The following is a 27,756-nucleotide window of genomic DNA, read 5'->3' on the forward strand; positions in this document are numbered from 1 at the left end:
CTTTCACATTTGTCATCCAGGTCGAGACAAAACCTCTGAAATTAGTTTAATCATATAAAGAAAGTAAGGGGGTGAGCGGGGAACAGTGGGTGAAGGAGCGGACTGGATGTGTGGTGGGGAAAATTAATTTCCATCGTGGCTCTGCAGCTGGTGATGAATGACAGACAGAGAGCTCTCAGCTGGAGAAGAAAGAGGAGGAGGGCTAATGGAATTGTACTGAATCAGTCTTGAGATTCACGAGGAGAAAACACAAGGTTGCTATTACTCTTTTTCAATGTCATGCCTTGTTAAAGACATGAGCTCTCCCCCTGGCTTCATCGGAAAAAATCAGTTCAGCAGCCTTTGCGCTGTAGTGTATATTGACTGAGATGACCAATTTGGTTTTGATCAGGTCTGAGGAAGAGGTATCTGAAAAGATATTTCTTCCATTTCAGAAATGCATTTCCAGCCCAAGCATGTTGTTTGGCACCGCGTCTACCAGTCAAGCTTTTCTGTGTTCCACAGTAATGGCACATTTTGCGGGCAGGTGAAAGAAGATCCTGTTTGTGTGTGTGTGTGTGTGTGTGTGTGTGTGTGTGTGTGTGTGTGTGTGTGTGTGTGTGTGTGTGTGTGTGTGCGTGTGTGGTACATGTGAATCAGTTTGTGGTGCAATTCTACACTGATGATGTTCAGCAGAGCACGCAGTCAGTCAAAATGAGAACCTTCACACATTACTTTCTCTTGGCTGCTCTCCATTGTATCATTCATCTGGATCACAGTTCATCCTGGCTTACAGTCTCATCGATTCCCTCTTGTATTTACTGTATTGCCTGAAGGAATTATGCGCAGTTAAATCAAACCAAACAGGCCCAGCACATAAAGTCACCTGATATAGTAGCATTGATCATTTCCATCACTATATTTGCTTGCTCGAGCTCCTTCGAGTGGCCAAATAAGGGCCGCTGTCTGATTCATTATAAACAGGTGGTTAACAGTGAGCCCGGTGAGTGTTTAATCTCAAACAATCTCATGTTTCGGTAATGTAAAATTTGACTTCCCCTAGAGGCTGTGGATTACCACTGTGGAAGAAAATTGGAAGTATTTCTGTTTGCCGAAGTAGAATGCCTTTTGATAGAAAGACATGTTGGCATCTCATTCAGTGGGCAAGTCTTATAGTAACAATATGAAAATGACACCAAGCACACTATCCAGAGTTAAAATAATAAAATAAACATGTGACACAAATACAACTTGAGAGACAGGCAAGTTACACAGACACACTCACGCATTCTAAAACAACATAAACATCGAGTGAACAATAACAACTGATGTCATTTACTGCGTACAACACACTCTGGTTTCTTTGTGGTTTTACGGCAGGCGAATGTTATGAGTGCAGGAGAGAGGGCAGTTGGAGAGTGATAAATTACGATATTGCAAGTGACGCAGTTATTTACGTTGGAGAGCTTGCAATATTTCACGTATAACCCAACATAGTTATCCTCTCCCATAGTGTGTAAATGAAAAATAAGTTTATGCCGCCATTTTGTGTGTGTACAGTTGTTAAATTGGCCAAGTTAAGTCTGTATCATATTGTTATGTGCTAATTTAGCATGCTCTACTAAGTTTGATGCTTCATTATCTATGATTGATCTCCATAGGTAGGGCTCGTGTGCTATTGTGTGGGTAAATGAGTTGCTTTTAAAATCAAGTAAACAGTAAAGTAACAAGGTTACCCTTCGTGGTGTAATCATAATTTGATGACTGACTAGTTTTTCAAGGTAACAGTGGCAACACCGATCGTCAATCTGAACAGGTAATGCCAACTGAGCTGCATCTTCACACAAGGACAGAAGCACAAGAGGAAGAAAAATGAGGGAATCATGAACTCTAACCTGAAAGCAGAGTGAAAAGTATCTCATCTGGCATTCTCATATGAGAGGTGGAAATTATAAAGATTAAGTTAAACCTCCCCCGCCCCTACGCTCCACTATTTCCTCTTTTTTCACTCTGCACCTCTAACCTCATTAGAGCATATTATAGTCCCCTGCCATTGGTACATATATGACTCCATCACCAGAGTGGAGGTATGGCTTTACTTTTAAATCCACTTAACCATTGTGACTGGGAGCTCTGCTGAAATGTGACTAGAATATTTATAAATCCCGCTTGACTGATTTTGAATAGCTCAGTAACAAAATATGAAATGTCAATTTGTCCAAGTCTGATCATAGTTGGGGACTATCATCGTAATGCTCATGTGTGTTTGATTCTGCAAAATCTTTTGTTTTGTAACAGGGTCGAATATATGTTCACTATTTTGATTCCAAGATCGCTGTACCAAAGTGGACATTTTTGTGCAGAAATATTTTTGCATTACTTGAGGTTGCATGCCAGCTTCTGCCATTTGCTTTTGTATCATATACTTTGCGTTTGTTGAAGACACCTGTTAAAAAAGAAACCACGTGCCTGATGGAAAAAGAAAGTGCCCGACTTGTGCTGCGCCACAATTTAAGCAATCAGAAATGTGTCCTCTGACTCGAATAAGGCATTGCGGGGCGGTAACTGGCCTTTATTATTAAGCCACAAATGAATGTGACTCAACAAAATACAACAAGCAACTCAGTAACACAATTAACATACTTCCCCACATGTATGATGAACTAAGATGACGGGGCCATACTGTTTTTGCTTCTGAACCCTTTTATTGCAACTCAAAAAGAATGCATCTGTCTTCATTTTAGCTGGATTTGTCACTTCTTGGTCTACTTGTGTTATGTTTTTATTTCATGTGCTCAGTAATCTACACTAACCTAATATACTCTTGTTGTATTCATCAAAAAGAAAAAAAGGGATGCACTACTACATTTTTTTTTCTTGGGGAAACTTGGCATTTTTGTCTAACTTTTATCGAATTATCTTTTCGGCTCGGGTTGTTTGCAAGCGCTCAATAAATGTATTGCTAATTTTCCCCTTTCCAAGATAGAAGTTTTATTTCACTGATTTATTTTCCCTGCATGTGCCCGGGTTCCAGTCAAGCAGATCCACGTGTCACATCGTTAATTGACTTGATTTTTCGAGCCTTTTGCCCCTGAATGAAAGTCATGCACAGTCTCAAAGTCGCAGAGTCTGTTTGTTCTCTTCCTTTCTTCCTCTCAGTTTATACACATCTACTCCTCTCACGCTCTACATGGAGCCAGATTGCCCTTCACTTGACGTTATCAAGCTACTCTATCAAAGACATGTCTCACCACCCCCACGCTAGGACAACAGCATTTCGCTGTAGTGAAGCTCCACCACACAGTTCAAGACATCCTATCCTTCGTCTTATGTGTGCCCAACAACTGTCTCATAAATACCTGCGAAAAGTACAGTGGAACCTATAGCTAAAAACGCTTCTTTGAACAAACAATTTGGGTTACGTACAAAATTATCCTAGAAAAATGGCCACTATTTAAGTACTATTGATGTACGGACAGTCTCACACCGCGTGACCATCATGGGCAACGTGCATAAAGCATTGCTTTGATCTGAAACCTAGTGATATCTCTTTATGGTTTTAGATATAAGCCGCTGCATATGTAGTCGGAAATTCCACTTTCGCATCCTTGATCATCCAATCACTAATTGCCGTTGCAAAAAAACGATATGTGTATGTTATTTATTACATGTGGCATCTTTTTAATTTAGAGAATGAACGGCTAAAGTTGTTGTAATCACGTCATATAGCCGTCCACCCATGCCGCGAAGTGGAAGTTCCACCTACGTTCAATACATTCACCCAAACACAGATGCCAGAAGTGTCTATGTTGAATAAATGTGGAAGCAGGTCCCATGTTGATAGATATAAACTTTTGCCAAACAAGTTTGCAAAGTTGTCGTCTTCTTCCCCTTTTTCTCCCTCCTTATATAAAGCAAATATATGAGCAATAAATAGTTATCATGTCTCTGAAATTGTATATACCTTTAGAATTGTGTGTTTTCACATATTTATTTATCATATTACCGGTATATATTTTTTTCATATTTTCAACCATGCACTGGTACAAAAAAAAAAAGGTTCAATAGAAATTATTTTTTTGGAGCTGGAATGGATTAATTGCATTTTCATTAATTTCAGTGGGAAATATTACCTTGATTCATGAACAGTACAAGTTACAAATAAGCTTACATAACCAATTAATTTTGGAACTTGAGGTTCCATTAGACTCTCGCTTCCTGTACCTGCAGACTGATCATGGTACTATATCATGCCCCATTCTGTTTCCACAGTCATGTTGTATCGCTTAGCGCAGGCTAACCTTGAGAGTCCTTCGGTCTCATTGTTCACTCACACTAAAAATAAAGCCTCTGGGAATGCTCACTCCATTGCTGTGCCTTGCCAAGCACAAGAGCCATATGGACCCAAACTCCACGGACCAATCCTCCACCACTGAGGAGCTTTACGGGCATAAACGACAGAACGACAAAGTCCTTTTCTGGGATTTATAAGCTCTCTCTAGTCATCCATTTAATATAACTGTTTTTGCTCCAACTGTCTCCCACTTGCTGAGATGCTCTTTTTTTTTTCCCTTCTCCAGAAGTGTACTGAGTCGGGTCATGACACTGGCAGAGCGAGCATCTGCCAGTGAGCAGAGGGCCAATGAAAAACCATCTCCTGTTTTGCTCTCAGCTCCCAACATATTTTTCCTGCTAATTAACCTGCAGTCGCCTTCTTACTGTGCATATTTTGCGGGGTGGTGATATCAGGGTGTGCTGCAGGTGGGAGAGGAGGGACAATCTGAGCTCTGAATCTTGAGCATTTAACAGGATTTCTCTCATTTTCTGATTGGGCCAACATGCTCATGTAAATGTGTGCATATCTCTGTAGTCAGCAGTTTTTAGTTTCTGCCCATCTGTGCTGCTCCACAGTTGTTAGATAACATTTTACATGCTGACTTCTCTTTGAAAGCACGGTGCGGTCGTGGGTAGGAAGTCTGCATCAGTATTCCAAAAACATCCATGTAAGGTTCATTGAAGACTTGAAATATCTATATTGTTTGTCTGCAGTATAGACCTCGCCTCTCGCACAGTATTGACAAGGATAGGCGCCAACTCCTAATGAGGAATAAGGGTGTTTCAGAGGAAATACGGTCAAACCAAATGCTCAAACACCGACCCACTTCCATTTACAATCACTCATCAGATTTCACTGCTCACAATGCCGCATATACAGTATACTGCAAAGATAAAATTTAAAAAAAACCTTTCAGGTAATTGGGCTGTCGTGTGTGAATGTATTTTGAGTGGTGAAAAATGGCCGCCTACATGGCAGCCAACAGACCAAACCAGTATCACACCTGTCCAAAACGTGAGATCATAACAAGTTACATGATGAAAGCCGCCGAGACCACTTTCTCTTTGTGAAATACCAACACACCGATGTTATGTGTTCAATGTAATTTGTATGAATTTTTTGAGAAAATATATTTGCATGAAGGTAATGACACTATTAAAGTGTAAATCTAATTAATTTAAAAGTGTTTAACTTCAATGGTCAACGCTTGTTGCTCAAGGATCGATATGAAACAATGGAAAAGACCACAACGTTCAACAGCAAAGGGCAGAGAGAACTATCTTTATTTATTCATAACACACTGGAGGGAGGTTTGATTGCTTTCTGGGAACCACCCATAAGCAGTATCGAAAATGGATGTATAGATCTCTGTCTTGAGCTGCAATCCATGAGTTTTACCGAGGAGTATCAAAATGCATGTTATCTATGGTTTATTCTCTCCAAGTACTATAATCTATTCATAGCCACAAGCCAACAAGAAAGGCCCAACTGTTTTACAAACCATAGTTTGAATAAATTATTCATGTTTATTGCCACAGTAGGCAGAATGTTTTTTTGTTTTTTTTTTGGTGTGTGTGTTTTTGGTGTGTGTGTACCTGTAACGCGTCAGCGTCACCGTGTGCAATAAGAGTAATCACGTTCTCTTGCTTCTTTTTGCTCATATGTCAAGGCAAAAAAAAAAATTCTTTTAAACAGACTTTAGAAAATTATGGCCAGGGTGAGGACCAATGTTCCCTCAAACTTCCATGTGTCTTAGCATTCACACACATTTCCTGAGCATTCCTTTCTTGGACCACGGTGAGCAACATCAGACATGTACATGGCAGCCAGCAGACCAAACCAGTATCACACCTGTCCAAAACGTGAAATCAAGTCACTCCTATTTCAAGACAACAATGGGGGATCTGTTTCTTTGTATGTATATTATTCTGTGCCTTTTCTCCCCTGCTGCCACCTGTCCCGGTGTCCTGGAAAGGATGCTCATGCTACACTTACCAACTGACAAGATCGTAAGATCTTTTCCATATAATGGATTGTCATTTGTCCCAATGTTATGTCTGTTTGACACCCAAGAGATCCAGATGAAGGCCGCATGAGGCCAAGCAAGACACTAGTAGCATGACACTGTTGGGGGGAAGAGAGAAGGAAGGAATTGAAACAATCAGCGATTTGAGGGATGCAGATGGCATATCTGGCTATGACTCCTCGTTAGTATCGGCCAAGCTTGAAGCCGAAGAGTCGAAAATGTACCAGTGTCAATTTGGAGTCATTTTGAAAAATAAAAGTTTTCAATCAGTGTCCTTTCTGACTTTCCCCACTTTGCAGTAAGAACACTTTCACTCCTCCAATGGGTGCCTGATGGTAATTGCTTCCATGTTGCATTCAGTGTGTTGTTCATTAGGAGTATGTGTCGAAATGTAATTCGTAACACACACACACAAATTACATTTGAGCCACAAATTACATTTGCGTGTGTGTGTTTTTGGTGTGTGTGTACGTGTGACACGCCAGCGTGACCGTGTGCAATAAGAATAATCACGCTCTCTTGCTTCTTTTTGCTCATTTCTCAAGACAAAAAAAAAGCCGTTCGCATCTAAAAAAAAAACGTATATCAAGGCACTCCTATTTGAAGACACCAATGGGGAATCTGTTTCTTTGTATATATATATTATTCTGTGCCTTTTCTCCCCTGCTGCCACCTGTCCCGGTGTCCTGGAAAAGGATGCTCATGCTACATTCACCAACTGACAGGATTGTAAGATCTTTTCCATATAATGGATTGTCATTTGTCCCAATGTTATGTCCGTTTGGCACCCAAGAGTTCCAGGTGAAGGCCGCATGAGGCCAAGCAAGACACTAGTAGCATGACACTGTTGGGGGGAAGAGAGAAGGAAGGAATTGAAACAATCAGCGATTTGAGAGATGCAGATGGCATATCTGGCTATGGCTCCTCGTTAGAATCGGCCAAGCTTGAAGCCGAAGAGTCGAAAATGTACCAGTGTCAATTTGGAGTCATTTTGAAAATAAAAGTTTTCAATCAGTGTCCTTTCTGACTTTCCCCACTTTGCAGTAAGAACACTTTCACTCCTCCAATGGGTGCCTGATGGTAATTGCTTCCATGTTGCATTCAGTGTGTTGTTCATTAGGAGACAGTGTTATAAATGGGATCTCTCATAGCGTATGTTCACGTCAGGCTCTGCTGCTCCCTCTGCCACCACGAGCGACACGCACATCGCTCACTCTCTCGAAGGACCAGGCGATATATGGCCCTGCGAGGGAACAAGAAATGGGAAGGTGGGAGGGGAACGCAAAAGAGAAGGAAGGGGAGCTGTGAGTGCTAGTATCAAACATGATGACTTGGAAGATGTTACAAAGTGAAGAAAATGTTATCTGGCTAAAGATGGGGAGAAATGGAGCGATAGAAGAAGGAGAAAAGAGGGTGGCGGCGTCACGAGAGGAAGACGGACAGGAGAAGTTTCTAACTGTCCACTCATCAGAGAATTGGGCTGTTCAGATGTTTGGTTGGCAGTAAACGCAGACAGACAGATTGTAGCCAATTATATGTGTTGGGAATCCTCTCAGAGATGGGCTAATGACAGGGGGGAGGAACAGGCAGATGGCTCCCGTCATGAAAAATCCTCATGCAATAACATCACAGTGAGGCTCTGCGAACATTAGCAGTTGATGGGGAAAAGGCGGGGTTCACATGAAGGAAGAAATTCATCAAGTGAAATGAGGGAAGTTTGTCAGGCGATAATCCTGCGCAGTCTCGTTAAAAAAAAAAAAAACAATCACAAAAAGTTGGACATTTTGCTTTCCCCACATTGAAGCTGCACCATTATACAGTAACTAAACTCAAGATGTTGAAAGTTTCTGTTGTATTTATAATGTGCATGTCTTATTCATCAGCTGATGTTTACTTAAATCTACATTTATTGTTAAAAAAACATTGAATCTGCCTTTGTGGTCTGCCATTTCTAGATCTTTGCACTCTCACGAGTGCAATGCGCGAGACATGTGACATGTAGTCACCAGATGCGGCTTATTATAATGCGGCTTTATTAACTAAGAAAACCATATGGTGGTAGTAAATATTCAGGAAAGACCAGCAATATATTGTCGCTGTCAAGCGGAATCTGCGGATCTCCAAAATCAGCACTTTTCAAGGATCAAAAATCCTCTTGCTGGAATTTTCACATTTTATTTTTAACTTTAGGTTTATTTATTCAGGTAACACAACTGAGAACAGCTTCACAATTTCAGTGCCGACCTGGATGCAGACAGCCGAGTAATAGAAAGTGTGAGCGAAGAGAAGGTCAATTAACCAGTTCAGTGTTGGGTATTAAAAGGAGCACTCAGAGTAACCAAATACACACCATCATTAAAGTTGGGATTGTACCTTCCACTGCTATCATATGCCATTGAGCACCAACATCAGCACCCCGAAATCATGTTCCATCACAAATTGATTACACCTAAAACGTCACAAATGAATTATGTTGTCATTGATTTAACTGTGAGAGCACGGCGGCGGCACCACCGTGCAACCACATCAATTCTGCGCTCACGCCGACTCACAGACCACACAGAGTCTTTCATACTTCACAAATGCAAACAACTTACATCATCTTGGCAAACTCTTTTTCAAAGGTCTTACATTCAAAGGCCTTGGCAGTTTATTAGAAGGAAATGAATATGCACGCACGTTTGTAGCTGACACACTACCTTTACAGCGCTGCATTGTTAACAACAACCTCAAAGGTGTCGAATAATAATGAATTCAATTTATGGCGCGCCTTTAAAAAATATTTCCACTGGGTATTGCCTAAAACACATCCAAACTCTCAATCTTGAGGTGACAGTTTTGCTGCAAGGCCCCACAGAGTGAGGGAAGAGGTGGAGTTTTACACTTGTCAGACAATGGAGCTTTTTAAAGCGTGAATAGATTTGTTCTAAAGCTTTTTTCGCCACTTTTGAAATGGTTAATAATGTGTAGAAATAGCAGACAAAATGGGAACACAGCAATAGCATAAAGAGCACATTTGAACTCACTCGCCGCAATCTGTCAGCCGACGCCATTTAATCGAGCGCCTTGGTAGCAGGTAATGCTGTACTGGTGCTTCGAGGTCCCTCCAGTCTGCGGGAGAGAAGTATTTCGCCCATCATGGCGTCATCTTTATGTTGATTCATTATATTCTGTTGAATTATTTTTCCACAATAGCTTATACATTAGACTACTGTGTTTTGATAAGTACCGGACCATTTTGGGGTTTAGTTCCAGATAGATGATGTTCTGGGGTGTGTGTAGACTCAAATAGTTTTCATTGATATCAGGTGTTCTTCATCTGTGCTTTTCCCTGTTTGCTCATTGTGTACATTTAGTCTTTAGGCTTTATTCATTCTTTATCAGGTCTTCGTCAATTGTCTTGTGTGACATTGTTTCTTGAGCTGCTGAAGGTGTTGATGGCCAAAAAGAACTCACATCCAAGTGCCTTTTGGTGGCTTTTAGATAAAGCATTTTTCAGCTTTCACAATAAAATGGAGAATGCTTAATTCCTTCCTCTACTTCAATTTTAATGTGGTCGTTCTACTGGTAAACATGTATACAACAAACACAAAGCAACCTGTGTTGCACCTCTTTTGCTTGGCGGTGCTATCAGTAAAGTCCAATGACAACTTTGTATTAGACAGCTTAAGCACCACAAAAATTCGTGTCCCCTCCACTCTAGACAGTCTCTTTTGCAAATAGCATCTTTCATTGTTGTGTGTCCATCTCGTGTCACTTCACGGTGTCATTCACACATGTACTGTACATGGCAGTTTCTGTCAAACATTTTGAGATGTGAGCAATTGTCCTCTCCCCATGTGGTCGAGCTGTAGTCCCTTGAGTAGCAGCTAGACAGATCAAAAATGACTCATCTGGTTCTAGCTGTCGACTCCACCAGCGCCGAGACACTCAGAAGCTTCTCTCGCAACTCAGCCAACTGGCTGCCCACTGTCTGTGATGCTCTGCTCTGGTGAAGGGCTCAGAAAAAAAAAAAAAAAGCTTCAGAGCAGCTGTCAATATTGCAAGACCAGGAACAGAGTGACGCTTAAAATGATGGACAGATGAGATGCAATTCACCGATCAAAGCGTCAAATCTCATGAGTGGGCATACAGTTTAATAATGCATGCTAAGGAAACGACCGCCTTCTTCGTTTGCCATTATTTTCCAGTCAAGTCTGTCGTGAATGTGTGACCACTTATTATTGGATTATACGGATACAATATTTGCATGTCCAGACAAGATGTCTGTGGCTAACCGGGAAATGGTGTGAAAAATGAGGATGGCAAATCTGCTTTCGTCACATTCAAAATTATCCTGAGTGACTCATTTCCGAGTGTCCCTCATAGTCAGCCTTGCCAGCCTGCGTGGGCGGATGAATCTGTGTGTGTCAGACAACTGACTTTGTCTTGTGTATGTGATGAATGCGCTTGTGGCACAATGAGGGGAAGTTCTTTCTATTGCCCAGTAGTTTGCTTCATTTGTCATCATTATGAGATTTGAATGTACTAGCCAGGAGGTCCAAGAGACATTTGGAGCCAATATTTGCTGCATATCATCCATCCATCCATCCATCTTCTAATCCGCTTATCCTCACGAGGGTCGCGGGCATGCTGGAGTCGATCCCAGCTGTCATCGGGCAGTAGGCGGGGGACACCCTGAACTGGTTCCCAGCCAATCGCAGGGCACACTCAGACGAACAACCATTTGTGCTCACACTCACACCTACAGACAATTTGGAGTGCCCAATCCACCTGCTATGAATGTTTTTGGAATGTGAGAGGAAACCGGAGTACCCGGAGAAACCTCACGCAGGCAAGGGGAGAACATGCAAACTCCACACAGGAAGGCCGGAGCCGGAATCAAACCCTGCACCTCTGCGCTGTGAGGCCGATGCGCTAACCTGTGGACCACCCACCGGGCTGCCTCATCAACTTCGACCTGTGAAAATATAAAGGCGATCTGCACAATATTTTGGATGTATTGACATTAAATGTGAGCTCCTATGAGCAAAAACTACTGTCAACCCCACAAAATCAAAAATATTGTGCTGTTTTTTTGTGTATTTTTGTTTATGTTTTTACAAGGTGACGTGGATAACATTAGAATAGTGAATTATTAATTTTGGTTGTGACTGGTCATAGTTTTTGGACATTTAGCAAGGCTAATGGTTTGTTCTTGCTCCCGTGGCTAGCAACACTGCATGCTTGGCCAGTGAACAGACAATCTTAGCAGAACGAAGTCAGCTTCTTACCATCCAGACATGTGGCTGCGTGTCCTGGATGGACGCCGTCCATGTCATGTCTGTCTGTGTTTGATTTTGTTTTGAGCCCCGGCAGGATTGAAGGGCATTTCCCTCCAATTGGCACACCTGTTCCAGATTAGTCTTGTATTTAAAGATGCAGACTTCTGCTACTCCTTGTCAGATTATTGACCTTGCTCCCTGTTGTGCTTCAAGTGTTGTATTCTCCACCTCTCAAGATTATTCATAGTCGCTCTTCTTTTTCATAGTTAATGTTTTATTCGTATTTTCATTATTTTATTCTTGCTCTTGATCTTTGGTTGTGCGTTAATGGACTCTTGACATTTTGTTTGTGTATTCTCTGTGTCTTTCCTTGTACCTTGCCTTTTGCAAGTGCTTTTTGTTTATGCATTATAAGTTTTTCCTGGCTCCTTGTGAGCAGTGATTTTTGTTTGTACTTTGTCGGAGCGCTTTTCTAAAAATAAATGTTTTTGTTGTCTTATTTTGTCTGAGCCTGAATTTCCGGGATCCAAAAACATGAATTGGTTTGGTTCTGAACGTAACAGTCCAGGCAGCCAAGAAGGTCCGTGCCCATCGCCAGAAAAGGAGCCAGGAGCACCGCGTTCACCACCAGAGATGGAGAACACTTCAATGTGTACCACACCTACTGCACGAAGACAACTGGGATGGGGTCCAGCTCGTCCGTGACCCTAGATAGGATAAGACGTTTTAATAAGAAATCGATGGATGGATCATTATACAATATTGTTTGGGATTTCATCTGATTTGGTCTCAATCAGACTTTCTGGAATGGATTAATCACAAAAAAATCAACGTTCCACTGTAGATTCAGACCATGCTAATGCATGCACACTCAGACTTCACAAAAATTGACTTCTTTTAAAGCATACCTTAACAATGCGTGTCATTTGTCCTCTGTAAATATGCAATTGAATCTGAGAGGGCTTAAAAACTCAGCACTCATACACTCTCCTTCAGCCCGGACAAGAAAAATAAATATAAAGTCCCCGCCACAATGCAGCCAATAATTCTGGTAAATCTCGTTCGCAGATATTGGATTACAGCAGACAAATGCAGTCACTGTGTTCCTTTTAAATACACACCTGACCCAGACCAAGCTTCTATCTTATCTTGACCCAGCCCAACCAAATAATATTGGTACAAAGTAGATGTGGACATCAATCATGTCTGTTTTCTGATTGCATTACAGTGTTTTTGTCACTAAGTCAGTGATTAGTTTTCAGTCTGATTTACATTTATATTCACCGTTATAAACACTGTATGATTGACGCAGTATATTCGTTTTTTTCCTGGTGTTTGTATATCCGCCTTGAAATGACAAAGAACTGTAACAAACAAAAGATATGATAAAAATCAATTTATATGCAACCACCATCGCATAACCATGCACAATATCCCCCTCCAGCAAAACACAGCCTAGGCTGTGCCGTACTCCACGAGACAGTAAAGGTGCTGAGGGAGCAAATCTAAAATTCAAACCACACAACAATCGCAGTTTTATTTGGCTCAACCTGTTTGATAATGCTCACACTGTGGCATATATTGTGATTTTGTCTGCTGAATGAGATTTTTTTATGGCCACTGCCATAATTGAGACAAAATATGGATTTGATATAAATTCATTGGGCAATATGAATAAGTGTTCGGAGATGAGCACATAAATATGTATTTTCCTCAGCTAAGCAGGACTGTATGCGTATTAAAAAACAAAACAAAAAAAAACATTGTTCTTCAAGTGAAAGAGTCATCTCAGATCATTTTACTTAATGTAAGAGATTATTTTCCAAATCATGTCAAAATGAAAAAGGCTTTGGAAGTGTCAGTTTTACATTTTTCAGTATGTATGAATTTTTCCTTAAAGTGACAGTCTAAAAATACCTTCTGGTGGTAGATTTCCTGAAAGGGGAAGTCAACCCAAAATGTTTCTTCACAAGAATATGTACTATGCAGCCGCATTTGTCGATACACAGCATTTTGATGAATCTTGCTTATGTGTAATATGAGTTAAGCAGCGTAATCTACCCATTTTTTTGTCCATCTCAGGGGGGTAGCCATTTTGCCACTTGCTGCCCCCGATTATGGCAAAAAAAATGGTGGATTTTGCTGCTTCATTCATATTCAACAAGCACAATATGAATTAGAATTTAATGTTTAGACGAGTGAAGGTGCATATTTATTTTGAATAGAGGAGTGAGAGACATTTTACAGGAATTACTTTCACCATCTATTGTTTTGTAGGGAAGGAATAGGAGCAACTCCAGTACTTTATCAAGCACAATTCAGTGAGTTTCTTTAGTTTCAGGGTGTCAAACCCTGGAAAGAGTGACCAAATTGAACAAGTGACATGATACCACTTTGGAGCACGCTTCCATTAAACGTAAGTGCAGTGTAAGAGCGGGGATTTGCCAGGGCATCATCTGTGTTTCAATGTTCCGACTCCCAATACACATACAGGTACAGCTATTACATTAGCTTCTACTACATTCGGTACATTAGCAGCTTAGCAAATTACAAACATTAAATTGCAACACAAAATTAATATTGAATACTGTTGACATTGGCTTGTGCTGCGTCCTACCGCAACCATACCTTTTTCTTAGCGTGGCACCCTGGGATAGTAATTGCCGATCCCTGCCCAAGACCAGTCAAAATAAGTGTACGTCACCTTTCCCCTTGTGATTCATGGGGGAATGATGTCATGCTGAGACATCACGATGATGTAGCTGACACACCTATCGCTGCGCTACTAACACACACAATGGTAGAAACAAAAGCCATCAGTGTTTACCATTATGAACTGTACCATCGTGAACCAATCTGAAACTGAACTTTAAAGTGAAAGTATGTCTTTGACAAACAACAGAGAAGAGTGTTGTGAACAACCCTGCCAGATTTCATTACTTCAAAAAATAAAATCAACAAGTCGATGAAACAAGGCTTCAAAATGTAGAAAGACGTTCTCTCCGCTCTTGAATGCTGTAGCCATGTGCATTCAGAGCACATGGCTACAGAGACCGTACCGGCTCAACTTTCAACTGTCAAATCAAATACGCCTTACTACGACCTGGAAAAATGTATGCTACTTTGTCTTGCATCTTTCTTATGCCTATACATACTGTAACCTGCATGTTTGAGCTGCGAAAATATATTCACTTAAAGTCTCTGGTGACTGGAGTAAGCAGGGCTTTTACAAACCATGACAATGAGGCGCTCTAAAGCAGGCACAACAGTGGACTAAAGAAAAGGAAGATGCATATTCAATTGTGCCAGACAACCACTGCCGTGAACAAAGGAGCTCAAGTTCTTATATAATGTGGGAATGTCGATTCATGCTCGGACTGTGGTGCATCATGGGTCCCGTTTGAGCCACATCCAAAACATCAGGAAGACTGAAATGCTGGAAAACAGTTCAACGTTGGATCTCTACAATTGAATAATTTATAGTTCATAGTTGTTGCAAATGCACAAACCTGTGAATTCACTTTACATGGTCTTCAAGACTCCTGACGCAGGATGTCCATTATAATTATGAGTGACTACCATTCATATCCCATCAATGATTTATGACGGCGTACCACTGAAAAGGGTGATATTTCACCTCCATTTTTCTTCCCGTATGAAAGAGTACATTGTTGTAGCGCGTGTCATTTTGGCTTTGCAGTTTCGGGGGCTGTAACATACCCCCGGGCTAACACTTTCAAATACCTGACTGCAACAGAAGAACCTTAGCTTCAGCCATAGCTCAGATCTGCCGATGTTATTTTAGCTGTGGGTGAGAAATCCCAGTATGTGATTTAGCAAAGGGGCACACAGGTGCAGGTTCCCCTCGCTTATTTCCAATTATGGTTTAATGAGACAGATTGAGGTCAGAGGCAGAGAGCAGAGCTGAAGGAACTGGCCATCAGAAGGATTAGATTTGCCAGTAAAAGAGCGGGGCGCATTGGAAGTCCCAGCACGCCACCCTGAGAGGGTGGAAGGATTTTTCCCTGGGCTGCCCTCTCCCAACTCTCTCATAGACTCAGACAGAAGAAGGGAGCTGAACCGATGCCAGAAGCCTATAAAGGCTCCAGTGATCTTGTGTGGGGAACTCGAACCTAGCAACCAAAGCGAGAAAGTGAAGCAGCCAGTTCCATTCTCTCAGGTCCACTTTAAGAGTGTGTTTCAGGAGAATATTAGCCAGTATGATAACTCCTCCTGAACAATGCATCATTTCAGACGCCCCAGGCTTTAGTGCTTTTCAGTCAGCAGCGAGTCAATGATACTGAGAGAGGGGAGGAGACGGCCTTCTTGGGACTGACAGCCTGGAGACTTGCTGAGAGAGGTGTCACTGCCGCTCTGTCTGAAAAGCTGGCTGTTGTCTCGTCTTGTTTGCTCACTTGCTTTTTTCACTGTGGCTTCCCGTCGACGGGACAGAGGAAGGCCTTGTTTCCAACGCAAATCCCATTAAAACAAACGCTCGGATATTGCGTCTGGTTTTAGCAAAGGTAATCCCTTTTAATGGACTCCTAATTGCAAAATGCATGGCGGCTCAAACCCTGACGCGCACACACACATTAACCACCATGTGCTTACACATGCTGTGAACAAGTCTGTAGACACAACAAACACTCTGTGCCTTGTGTAACACAACGCTCACTTCACTGGGATTAAGTAAAATATTGGACACCGTCTTATTTCCACTACTTTGTCTGCTTTCACCCCGACAACCTTTCCCATTTAGGTTTAGGGTTCTAATTCTTGAACGGTCCTTAAATGTGAAAACAAAAATACAGCAGTGCCTTGAGATACAAGTATGTATCAATCTATATACAGTATATATTTCTCTTTCACTTCACCCTCTATGGCAGGGGCGGCCAACCAGTCAGAGACTGAGACAATTTTTTTTACCGTGTTACTGCAAAGAGCCACATCACGCACATGCGCGTGCGCGCGCACGCACACACACACACACACACACACACACACACACACACACACACGCAGGCACGCACAGACAGATGAGCGAGAGCCGGAACTTCACTGAACACGAACGAAATCGAAACACACAGACATACCGTCCCCCACCCCCCGTTTCCTCCTCCCAACGCTCGCGCTCGACTTGGGACCAGTCTGCTGGCTCCGGGTCGATCGCGATTGACGTATTGGGCACCCCTACCTTTAAAGCTGAATAGCTTAGCGCTTAGCGCTGAGCACCGTTGTTTGCGCATGAGCGGTGATTCAGTTGTCATCCGATTGGTTGCCCTGTATCTCAATCAAGTAACGGGATTGATGATAGGTTGACGTAGTTAGTTCTGATTATTTAGTGCCGTCGTTTGAATGGCAGCGCCACTGCCCAGGCGTTTTTGACGCTTGTCATGTGAAAGCCCGGGAGCCGCATTGAACCAGCCAAAGAGCCACATGCGGCTCGTGAGACGCAGGTTGCCCACCCCTGCTCTATGTTTTCATTTGCCAAATGGAATGCAAAATGGAGACGAAACAAAAATGTCCACTGGTGGGAAAAGGGAATATTTACAAAGGTCATAGAATTTGTCTCTTCAGGAATTTATGAATGCATTTGTTTGCAGCCAAAGCATGTGTACTGTATATTGTTGTGAGTGAACGAGAGTATGTCCACATAAAGGTTGTTCTTGGTGAATGAGAGAGTGCGTCTTTAACGGCTGCTCCTTGTACCGGTTTATGACAGCCCCAGAGCTAATGCAATTCAGGCGGGAGGATAAAACTGTGCATTTTAACAGCTTGGACAGTGGCGCGAGGCGACCAGCAGTGCACGATGGCGCGAGAGGAGCCAAGCTATACGTCTGTGCAAGAAAGTCTTCCAGGGCTGCTTAGCAAGACACAGACGCAGTTCCAGCTCATCTCTCTCACTCTGAGCAGAGGGCCAGGCTGAGGGATGAGGAAACAATCTGAAAGCGAAGAGGAAATTATTCACCTGTTTATATCTTTGCAGCTCACAGCTTGCCTTCTCCTCCAATCTTCTTTGCCTTCCGTCCTCCTCCTCCTCTTCCTTTGCTTCCTCTCAAGCACAACCATCTTTCTAACTGTCAGTGGGTGACTCCGTGTGTGGGGGCGCCATGCTCATAAATCTCCTCTATCTCAAGCAAAACTGTTTTATCCATCAGGGAATAGAAACGATCGCACCTGATGTACGTCTGCACGACAATGGATGTGCACATAAACATTCATGTAGGAAGACGCACCGGAGCACATACGCCACGCTAATATGACGGGCAGTCTTGGTAATTAATGTAGACAAAAGGATTGATATTCTCACACTGGATATCATGTTAAAGCAACATGGAAGGAAGGCATATACAGTATCATCTTTGGATGCTCCACTCTTTGTGTCGGTCTGATAGTGTACTTTGGCACACGTCCCAGGAAGAAACTAGCATGTGTTTTAAAGCGAAACACAAACATTGCCTTGACTGATACTGATCAAATATGTGACACCACAGATTTTTAAAATATGGTAATACAGTCTGCATTCAAGAAAACAGATTTTTTTTCCTCATGTATCGGTTTATAACAATGAGCGAAAGAACTGTTGAAATTGTAGCTTACCCAGGTGTTTATACAGGACATGAGACTACTTTGTATGCTGGCACAGACGTGCATTTCCACACCCGACCGAGCTGGCAAAATCCTGCGAGGATAAAGATATGAATAATAAAATACAGTTGGTGAGAAGTTTACATACAAGGTGTGCCAAAAGTCACTCTGCACCTCCTTTTTTTCCGATTTTGTTACAGGTATCACACAAACAGACGTGAGGTCATCAGCATTTGACAGCTTAGGTTTAGGCTTGGAGAAGCATTGCAAAATTTCCACCTGGGAAGAGTTTTTTTCTCTCCCCCGAATACAGTTCATCACCAGTTTAAGAAGCTTCATGGCTGTCACACTGCTCCAATGTGCAGCTCAATTTATGCTATCCATGGCAAGATTCCGAAACAGGATCTGTCTCTTGACAAAGAACTCCACAGAAGGCCTGCTACTACCTGCACCGATGAAAATACTGAACCTCGACAGTATGATGTTTGTGTGGAAATGTTTGACTTACTCCTCCACCATTATTAAAACAACTTTACAGTGACTTTACGGACACCCTGTGCATTCATCACGGGCATATACATTTGGTGATTGTAAAAAAATGATTTTGAACTGTTTATTTTCCAGTGTGGCACATGTATGTAACGCACATCTTCAAGTTTGTTTTTATTTTTTCTCAAATCCACACAGGGTCAAAATTATACATATGTTCGAATATGTACTTAGATCCCCACTAATATTTGGTTAAATATCCTTGAGTAAGTTTCTCCTCTGCCATGTTTTGTAGCAATCAAGTTTCTGACATAATTCTAGCTGGATATTTGACCACTTTTATTGGCAGAATTATCAGGGATCATATAAATTGGCTGGTTTCCTGGCAGCGGGACGGTGAACAAGTGGTTAGCACATCAACCTCACAGTACAGAGGTCCAGGATTTGATTCCAGGCTCCGGCTTTTCTGTGTGGAGTTTGCATGTTGTCCCCGTGCCTGCGTGGATTTTCTCTGGGTACTCTGGTTTCCTCCCATGTTCCAAAAACATGCATGGTAGGTTGCTTGAGCGCTTTAAATTGTCCCTAGGTGTGAGTATGAGCACGAATGGTTGTTCGTGCATGTGTGCCCTGCAATTGGCTGTCAACTAGTTCAGGGTGTACCCCGCCTACTGCCACCCCCAAGCCTGCCATTAACTGTAAATTTCTAGAACACCTTCAAGCTAGACGAAAATTTACAGCTGCCAACATGGACAAGCCTAAGAGCTTCTGGACAAAAGATTTATGGTCAGCTGAGGCAAAGCTTGAGCTACTCAGCCACAATGCCAAGAGGTGCAATATATTTGAAGGAGTCAGGGTCTCACCTCGCACAGTTACCACTGTATTAGTTAGATTTTTGTATACGAGTGCTGACATGTATTGTGTTGACAATGTGTGGATTCGAGAAAATCTAAAATAATAGCGTACAGTGCACTTACACATGCAAACATACACGTGCACACAGTCCCTGAAGTCATTGTTTCACCTCTGTTCATAGTTCATGTCATCAATAGAGTGCAGATAAATATTTTTGCTATCAAAAGCCCTTTTGTGATGTTGTTCATGTTGTTTTGTAGAAGGAAGATGATTATTTAGATGTTTGAGATGTCACAAAAGCAAAAAAAGAATAATAATTAATAGTGGTGCCATACTTGAAATTATCCTTGAAATGCATGCTTTTACAAAAAGGTCTTTTTCTCCGTTTCTTCTTCAGAAACTGGAAATCTAACGACATTTTCTAATGATGATTGCTAAAGAATGGAAAAAACAAACTTTTTTTTCAGCTTGAAGAAGAAAGTCTCATCTTTTTTTTTTTTGGTAGGTGGCATGTTTATATTGCAATAGAACACAATAATCTGCGGGCCTTGCAAATCAGTCAAAATCGAGTAAAAAGACATTTACCTTGGCAATTACTGTATGCAGGACTACTGCTGCAACTGCAGCAGGAAATTCTCTTGCTTTTGCGATGACTAAATGTTTGAAGGATTTCTTCAGGCGTAGCTGGAGCACAAAATTGTTCAAATGGCATGCCATTTAAAGCCAAACTTTCTTCAGGCGTAGCCGGAGCACAAAATTGTTCAAATGGCATGCCATTTAAATGGCCAACATTCAAATACCCGATATACTTTGGGGTAATTACCCTGAAGAAGGGACTTTTTTTACGGCAAGATATGCACTGGCCTTTCTCATAATTTATCTGCCCAAGGCCCATTAATACACACTGTATCAACAAAAGTCATGCGGCTGCCCCATGGCTCGTATTTACAAGTCTGCTGCTAAATGTAGCGTAGCACATCCAGTGATACAGTTTTAATTCCATTATGCTATACCAGGTTTATGATACGTTGGGGTAAAGCGCGGGTATTTTTTCCTGTATCAATCTGGATTGGTTGATAGTCACATTAACAGTTAGCAAGTACTACACACAGTGTCAAGGCTCAAAATAACTTTTCACTCTTAGACTCTGTCCTATACGGAAGAGGATTAGGGCCAATGAAGAAAAAAAAAAAAACAAGGTTGGCAAAATTCTCACTTTAATATCAGAATTCTGACTTTAAAGTGAGAATTCTGACTTTATATTTGATTCTTTTTAATACAAATTGCCAATTTCCATTGAGCCATTTTCTCGACAACTTCTCACGGAGCCTATCCGAGTTGGGCAAGAGGTAACACACACCCTGATTGCGTCCAGATAATATTTGTTTGAGTTACAGATCCAACTGGTGGAACAAAGATTGATGAAAGATTGATGGCTCAGCCTGTTTTGTTCCATGTTACCGCTTTGGCAGAGGCGTATGCTCTGAACATGTCATAAATGTCTTTTTAACAGCCTACATGGAGAATAACTACATGTTTAATTAATGTTAGGAGGTGGAGCTTCTTTTTCATGTCAATATTTCATGTTTATCGTGGACTGTTTTACTGACTGATTTCAGCAAAGGGGATAGTAACAATCATTCACACCTAAGGGAAATTTAGTCTTCAAAGAACTTATGTTACGCATGTTTTTGGAATGTGGGAAGAAGCCAGAGAACAGTGCAGATCATGCAACATCAAAACAGAAAACCTCACAACTCTCAGGGCGAGAGATTGCAAAGTAAAACTGGATACATAAAATCCAAGGGGAAGTAAAGCAAAAATGGAGGATCAGCTCATATGCTTGGAATGGAGGATAAGCAGATGATTTTTTTAACAATAGCGAGGAAACGAGGAGTCGAAACAGCAAACGTAGAGAAGAGAATAGAGAGAGAGCTCAGAGTAAGCAAGGGGAGAAGGAACGGAGATGTAGAGAGACAGCTCAGAGTAAGCAAGGGGAGAAGGAACGGAGATGAGAGATGAACAGAGATGTTTTCTGACAAGGATTAGCATGGCAGCAAAGAGGATTGTTGACGATGCCTTTCATCACAGATGAGGGTGGTAGTGGCATGACAGTTCAGTTCCACTCAGGTCCTGACCCGTCTTATGACTGAGCGGCTCTCGGCAGATCACGATGCTAAATGAAGCTATTGTGTTGTGCACTGCCTGATGTTGCCCTAATGAAGACAAATTCATCAACCCTTGCTACCCCCAATATACACAGATATTAACATATCCATCCATCCATTTTCATCATATCGATTTTTCCAGATAATTGTAATTCAGGACAAAAATGATACACCAGGCGCCTACCAAAACTATTGCTTGCAAAAGTACAACCAACCGCAGTCTACTCGACTTTAAAAACAATATTATTATAAATATTGAGACTTGGTGTAACATTTTTGGTGAGCGCACGCACCATTTGCTGGGTCACATTCATTTGAATGACAGCCAGAGTCGAGGCTCCCCTCGGTCGTTGTGGCACCGCCTGTGAAAGGAGTTTCAATGAAAGAGAACATAATATTGCTTCTGCAGTGTAGTGTGCGGCTCAATAAGTGTGGTCACAATTGACTGAAAATGACAAGAAAGCAAATTTTATTTTGCATTCATGTTACCAGTATTCCAAATTTTGAATCATACCGGCATTCTGTCAGACTGAAAATAAGAGACAGTTCACCACGTTTCATTTGGAAGAACACAACAAAACAAACAGGAAAATGTCGATAAGGGTGACATAGCAACCATTCTAAAATTAAATGACCAGGACTTGAATAAATAAAATATAATAGCCTCTGCTGGCTGTCTAAGAAGTGATAACCAATGCAGGTCCCTGTATGGCCTGTATCAGTGAATGCAGTTGTACATGTGTCCCTTGGTGATCCAGTTGTTAGGCAAGGGAGCTCGGTGAGGCTGTCAAGGCATCCTTCTGCTTTGTGGCAACATTCCCAGGTCAACTGTAGGTCATCCCCGCTTGTCATTGCTGTTATGCAGCCTTGTGTGTGTGTGCAGTGTTTGTGTACTGTATGTGTGTACGTGTGTGTGTGTGTGTGTGTGTGTGTGTGTGTGTGTGTGTGTGTGTGTGTGTGTGTGGTAGCTTCAACCACTGAAACCAACCCAGCTGAACTGTTTCCCATCCAAAAACCACCAATCAGGAAATAAGACAGATGCAGTCAGAAGAGTCGACCAAAGCCAGACCTTTACTGTATGTGAATAATCAGGTTTCTTTTCATAAAGCAGACAAACCTGCATAAAGACTGAACATAACACTCAGCTGCAGTATCAGCACGTTTTCGTAGCCGGAGAGAAAATGGAGCATAACGGTTTAAGTTGCTGAAGCTGAAATGCTGTGGCAAACACACATGACATGATGTAGTATTATGCCCAAGACATTGAGCACGGCAGGCAGCATTTTAGCAACATTTTTCTTAATAGTTTAACATAAATATTAATGAATGCTTCTGAGGATGATTTTCAATAATGAATCAGAGCTATTTCAATCATACAAGTGTTTGCGTCACTAAAAAAGAGCACTTACAGAGTGGACGTCTACACGAAGGCTTCATCACCACCTGCCGAATACCGACACCAGAAAAGTTGTTACTCTGAGTCACGCATTAGAGCGTGATGATTGATGATTCAGATCTTCCTCTGATGTGAAGTACAGCAGAACGGGATCGGAGTCTTGAAAGTTAACGGGAAGTGATAATAATAGTCCACTTTGGAGGATTTAGCGCAGTTCATTTAAAAATATAAGACACTACAAAATAACAACAACAACAAAAAATAAATAAATTGGATGTTATTTGATTAAAAATAATCAAGCCAGTGTGTGGTATTGGTTTCCAAGGATGCCCACCTCTGTGCCTTTCTGTAACTCTTGCAGTTTTTCTGTGTCTCTGTTGCCCCAAGTAAGGACACTCAGTGGTCATTTCTTGTTTAAAGCCTTGCGATGTTGAAGTAATGTTTGATGAATTATTTGGATGATCTCAAAATGAAACCACTATGAGTTTATTTACTGTTATTTAAATGTATTGTTGGTCAATTCATGGATCAAACGGCTCTTGTGAACTGACAAGCTAAACGTCTTGGTGAAGATAGTTTGAGAAAATGAAAGAACAGAAAAATATGGCAAAATTCGCAACTGGTGTTTGAGCCGTACTCATACCTTTACTGGTTGAATTAGAAGTGGTATTTCTAATCGTGCTCTTCAAATTGGGACATTATGAGAACACGGCAAAATCAAAAAAAAGGTCATTAGCAGCGCCTCAACATTGCTTGACTTCTAACCGGTGGTTCTCAGTGGGGAGTGGCCACTGAGCTTAGCATGCCAAAAAATGTCATCAGAAACTTACAAAAGAAATACATATAGAACACGGGTGTCAAACTCAAGGTCTGGGGGCCAGATCCGTCCCACCACGTCATTCTTTGTGGCCCACAGAAGCAAATAAAGCATGTCAGCTTGCATGATCCCTGCTAAAATCTTGACCTAAATGTCAAATTTCATGTGTAATAAATAACATAGATATTTTTCAATAATTTTCCTTCCCTGCTTGCACTCACTTGAACAATAACTGAACAAACTATTGTTGTTGATTTGACTGATTTCAAAACCAGCAATTGATCAATTTGTTGTGTACGAGTAATATTACGATGAGAAGAATAAACATTTATTTGGTTTCACTGTCATAACGGCCCTCCGAGTGAAGACGTAACTCCAAAGTGGCCTGTGACAAAAGTGAGTATGACACCCCTGATATAGAATGAAAGAGTCACAGAAAGTCACAAAAGTGGACTTTGATGAAAGTTTTCATGGCTGGAATTCCTGTTGCGAATTTTGCCTTGCAGCCCCCTGTTCGACAACAGCAACTTTTGTACTTGAATGTATACGTTCAGAAGTTGAGAGAAGGTCGAATTAGGTTGACCTGTAAAAGGTTACAGATATTTTCATTGACATAGTATTTGGTCATTTATTGTCGTAGTCAGACATGGGCCAATAAGACACTTTCAAACTTATTTGTGGAGAACATCTTTAATCTTTGCATTTTCTACAAGCTCGAAATGGGCTTCAAAAGAGAAACCAGTGCCAGGTCTATTCTGTGGGCTTAGCAGGAGAAGCAGGGGAGTGTTAGGCTGGGCAGATGGATTAGCAGCAGGTGTCAGGATGAGGTGGGATGGTGTTGCCCTTCATCACCGCTCCATAGTGATGCTCCTTGACAACACAGGTAAAGGATGTGTGGGGGGGACAATGTGTTTTGTCCCCATTAGCACATCATCGACTTGAACCCTTACACAAGCATGCTTCTAGCAAATGAGCGTGACACTGAACATCCCCTCAGACCAGCAAGTGTTGGAGCAATACTTAATGGGTGTTAGTTTTCAATGATCTATCTTATAAATTTGAAGATGAATAACAGAGTGAAAATTAATTGTTGAATTAAGAATTTAGTTGTCCTTTTTTCTACAACCAAGAATTCTGTGTTTGTATTCGTCGCTCATACAATATTCATTAAGAATTGCTGAACCAAAGCATTAGTTTCAAATGAATGGACAATGTATTCAATATTCAGTGACAACTTGCATCAGTAATGGAAAATTAACATTCTAATTGAATAATGACTCCCTGTAATGAAATTATGGGTTGACATTGGAAAGATAAAGAGTATTTATTTATTTATTTATTTATTTATGTTTTGTGGGGAAGATTAGCTAGTTTTGTGGTAATGACCTCTATCGTAAAAGATCATACGAAAACACTAATTGAAGTGATGGTGACAACCCGATGTTGGGTCGTTCTGAAAGTTTCTACGGTTGACCATATCTCATGATCACAGTTTGGCAAAGCTTCTAATTTATTGTATGTGTGTGTGTGTGGGGGGGGGGGGTAAGGCGGCTACTTTTCATAAATTATAAGTAAGCAGTGAGTAATACCAATGATAGACACGCTTACTCGGGCATTCATTTCTGGTCTTGACTCTGAGGAGTAATGGACAACTTGATACCATGTGCAGTAAAATTATAGACAGTGTATAATATGATATAAATAATATATAATTGGATGAACATCATGACAAAATTCCGATCACAGTAATGGATTTGTGTGAAATCTATTAAACACATTTTGAGAAGACATGTATTGTAACAGTTGGGAGCAGACGATATGAGGTACACCTACAGTCCTACACAATCAAATTATTTCAGGTTCAACTTTTACACTTATAATATTGTTCACTTTTGACACTGAGAGGTTGAGGTTTTATGATGTAACACTTTTGCAATTTTTCTGTTCCTTTATATCTCAGCAAGAAGGATATCGTGGTGAAAAAAAAATAAACAGATTGTGATTGGGCACAACAGCAGACTGTATTACCCTGCTAATATGCGACAAAACGTCACCAGAGCCCCGTCCGTCTAAGTAGGAAAGTCTGCAGTTATATGTGTCAAGGAAAGCTGCATGTGCATGTAAACTCACACTTTTGGTGCATTTTGCCACAAATCCAATCATCTTTGAGACAAATATTTTCAAGGTTAATGTTGTAAGATGAATTCTGTGAACTGTTTTACAGTTATTGTACGCATTTGATTTTTGGATAGCTGTTCCAAGCCTGTGACTAATTAGATCTTCTTGACCTTGCAGCTGCGGGCGCAATGTCAACGCCTGGATTCCGATTCACTCCACCCCTCGCCGTGGCACAGCTGGAGAGACTTGAGCGCACCTATTGTGTGCAGATCGTTTCACAGATTGTGACGCCCCCCCCCCCCCCCCGTTCATTACATGTTAAGTCTCGAGAATTGTTGTACTGTCTTTTTAAATGTACGCTGCATGCACTGACATATTTTTCTCTGTTTCAAACCATCCTCCCATTTAAAGAGAATGGTTGGAGTCTATCGTTTTTTTTTCTCCTCCTCTTCCCGACTGTTTTCCTTTCGCAACAAAGATATCGGAGCGCTTAACGACGAACCGCCAGGCTTCTCGTTCTGCCTCCTCCATGTTGGTTAGTGTCGTCTTGTTTATGTTCCTCTGGACGGGTTGTCTCTGGGAAGTAAATTCCATGTATGTGTGTGTTTTTTTGTTTGTTTGTTTTTTGCATACTTGCCCAATAAATCTGATTCTGATCTGTTCGAAAGTTAATATATTTTTTAAAAATCTGTTTGCGAGTGCGTGCGAAGGGAGCGAATTTTGCTTTCTCATCAGGGTTCGTTCAAAGTAGCAAACGTTCGCCAAACATTTGCCTCTGCTTTTCTTGACACACAAATAAGAACAAAAACAAACAAACAAACAAACAAACAAAAAAAAAAACAAAAACCAACAAACAAAAAAACATTAAAACTGTTGGAGAACATTTGGCGAAACTTTGCGACCTTGAACGAAGCCCGACACTGTTGGAGAACGTTTGGCGAAACTTTGCGACCTTGAACGAAGCCCGACATGAGGGTGGATTTTGCTACCTGCCCAAGACTCAAAACCTTTACTGGGTTAGGGAGTTATAGGGCCTTAAAAGGAATAGAAACAAAATGAAAACACTGCATCTGCTAAAATAAATAAATAAATAACAACCTCATTAAAGCTAAATAATGTGAAATACAAAAGTCAAGTAAAATGTGAAAATGATGAAAAATCTAAAAGTATTATAACACTGCTTCTGACAAATGAGTTGCTCTTTTGGTGGCCACTTTCTGCAAGTGCATGTATCCTAGTGAAATATTATGTACCCCCCGGCTGTTTTACTGATCAAAAAGAAATCCTGACAATAAACATGACAAAGTTTCAAGGACCAATGCATGAAACTGAAGTTGGTCATTTTGATTCAAAGCAGTCTTTGGTTTCACAAACCAATATTCATCTTATTCTGAGCCCCAACTCGAGCCAAGTCCAAGACAGATGAATGAGGCCAAAAAGCATACCATTTGTACCTCGACCATCTAATATGGGCAGAGCATGGCATCCATATGTGATGATCATTTTGAGGATTTACCGTGAAAATGGGCCTTTGAGAACTCATTGATTTCTGTTTCCAGCTTTAATTCCAAATTGAGTTCATTTATTCTGAGACAAATTACATTATCCATTCACTACCAGTGATTGATTACTGCTACTAAATGGTCAAAGGTGACATCATGATCTTGAGGTGGAAAGTAAGAAGACATAATTTGAGATAAAAAATGAAGTTCAAGTGGCTCAA

Source organism: Hippocampus comes, unplaced genomic scaffold (assembly GCF_001891065.2).
Source record: "Hippocampus comes isolate QL1 unplaced genomic scaffold, H_comes_QL1_v1.1 scaffold261, whole genome shotgun sequence".
NCBI classification, from domain to species: domain Eukaryota; kingdom Metazoa; phylum Chordata; class Actinopteri; order Syngnathiformes; family Syngnathidae; genus Hippocampus; species Hippocampus comes.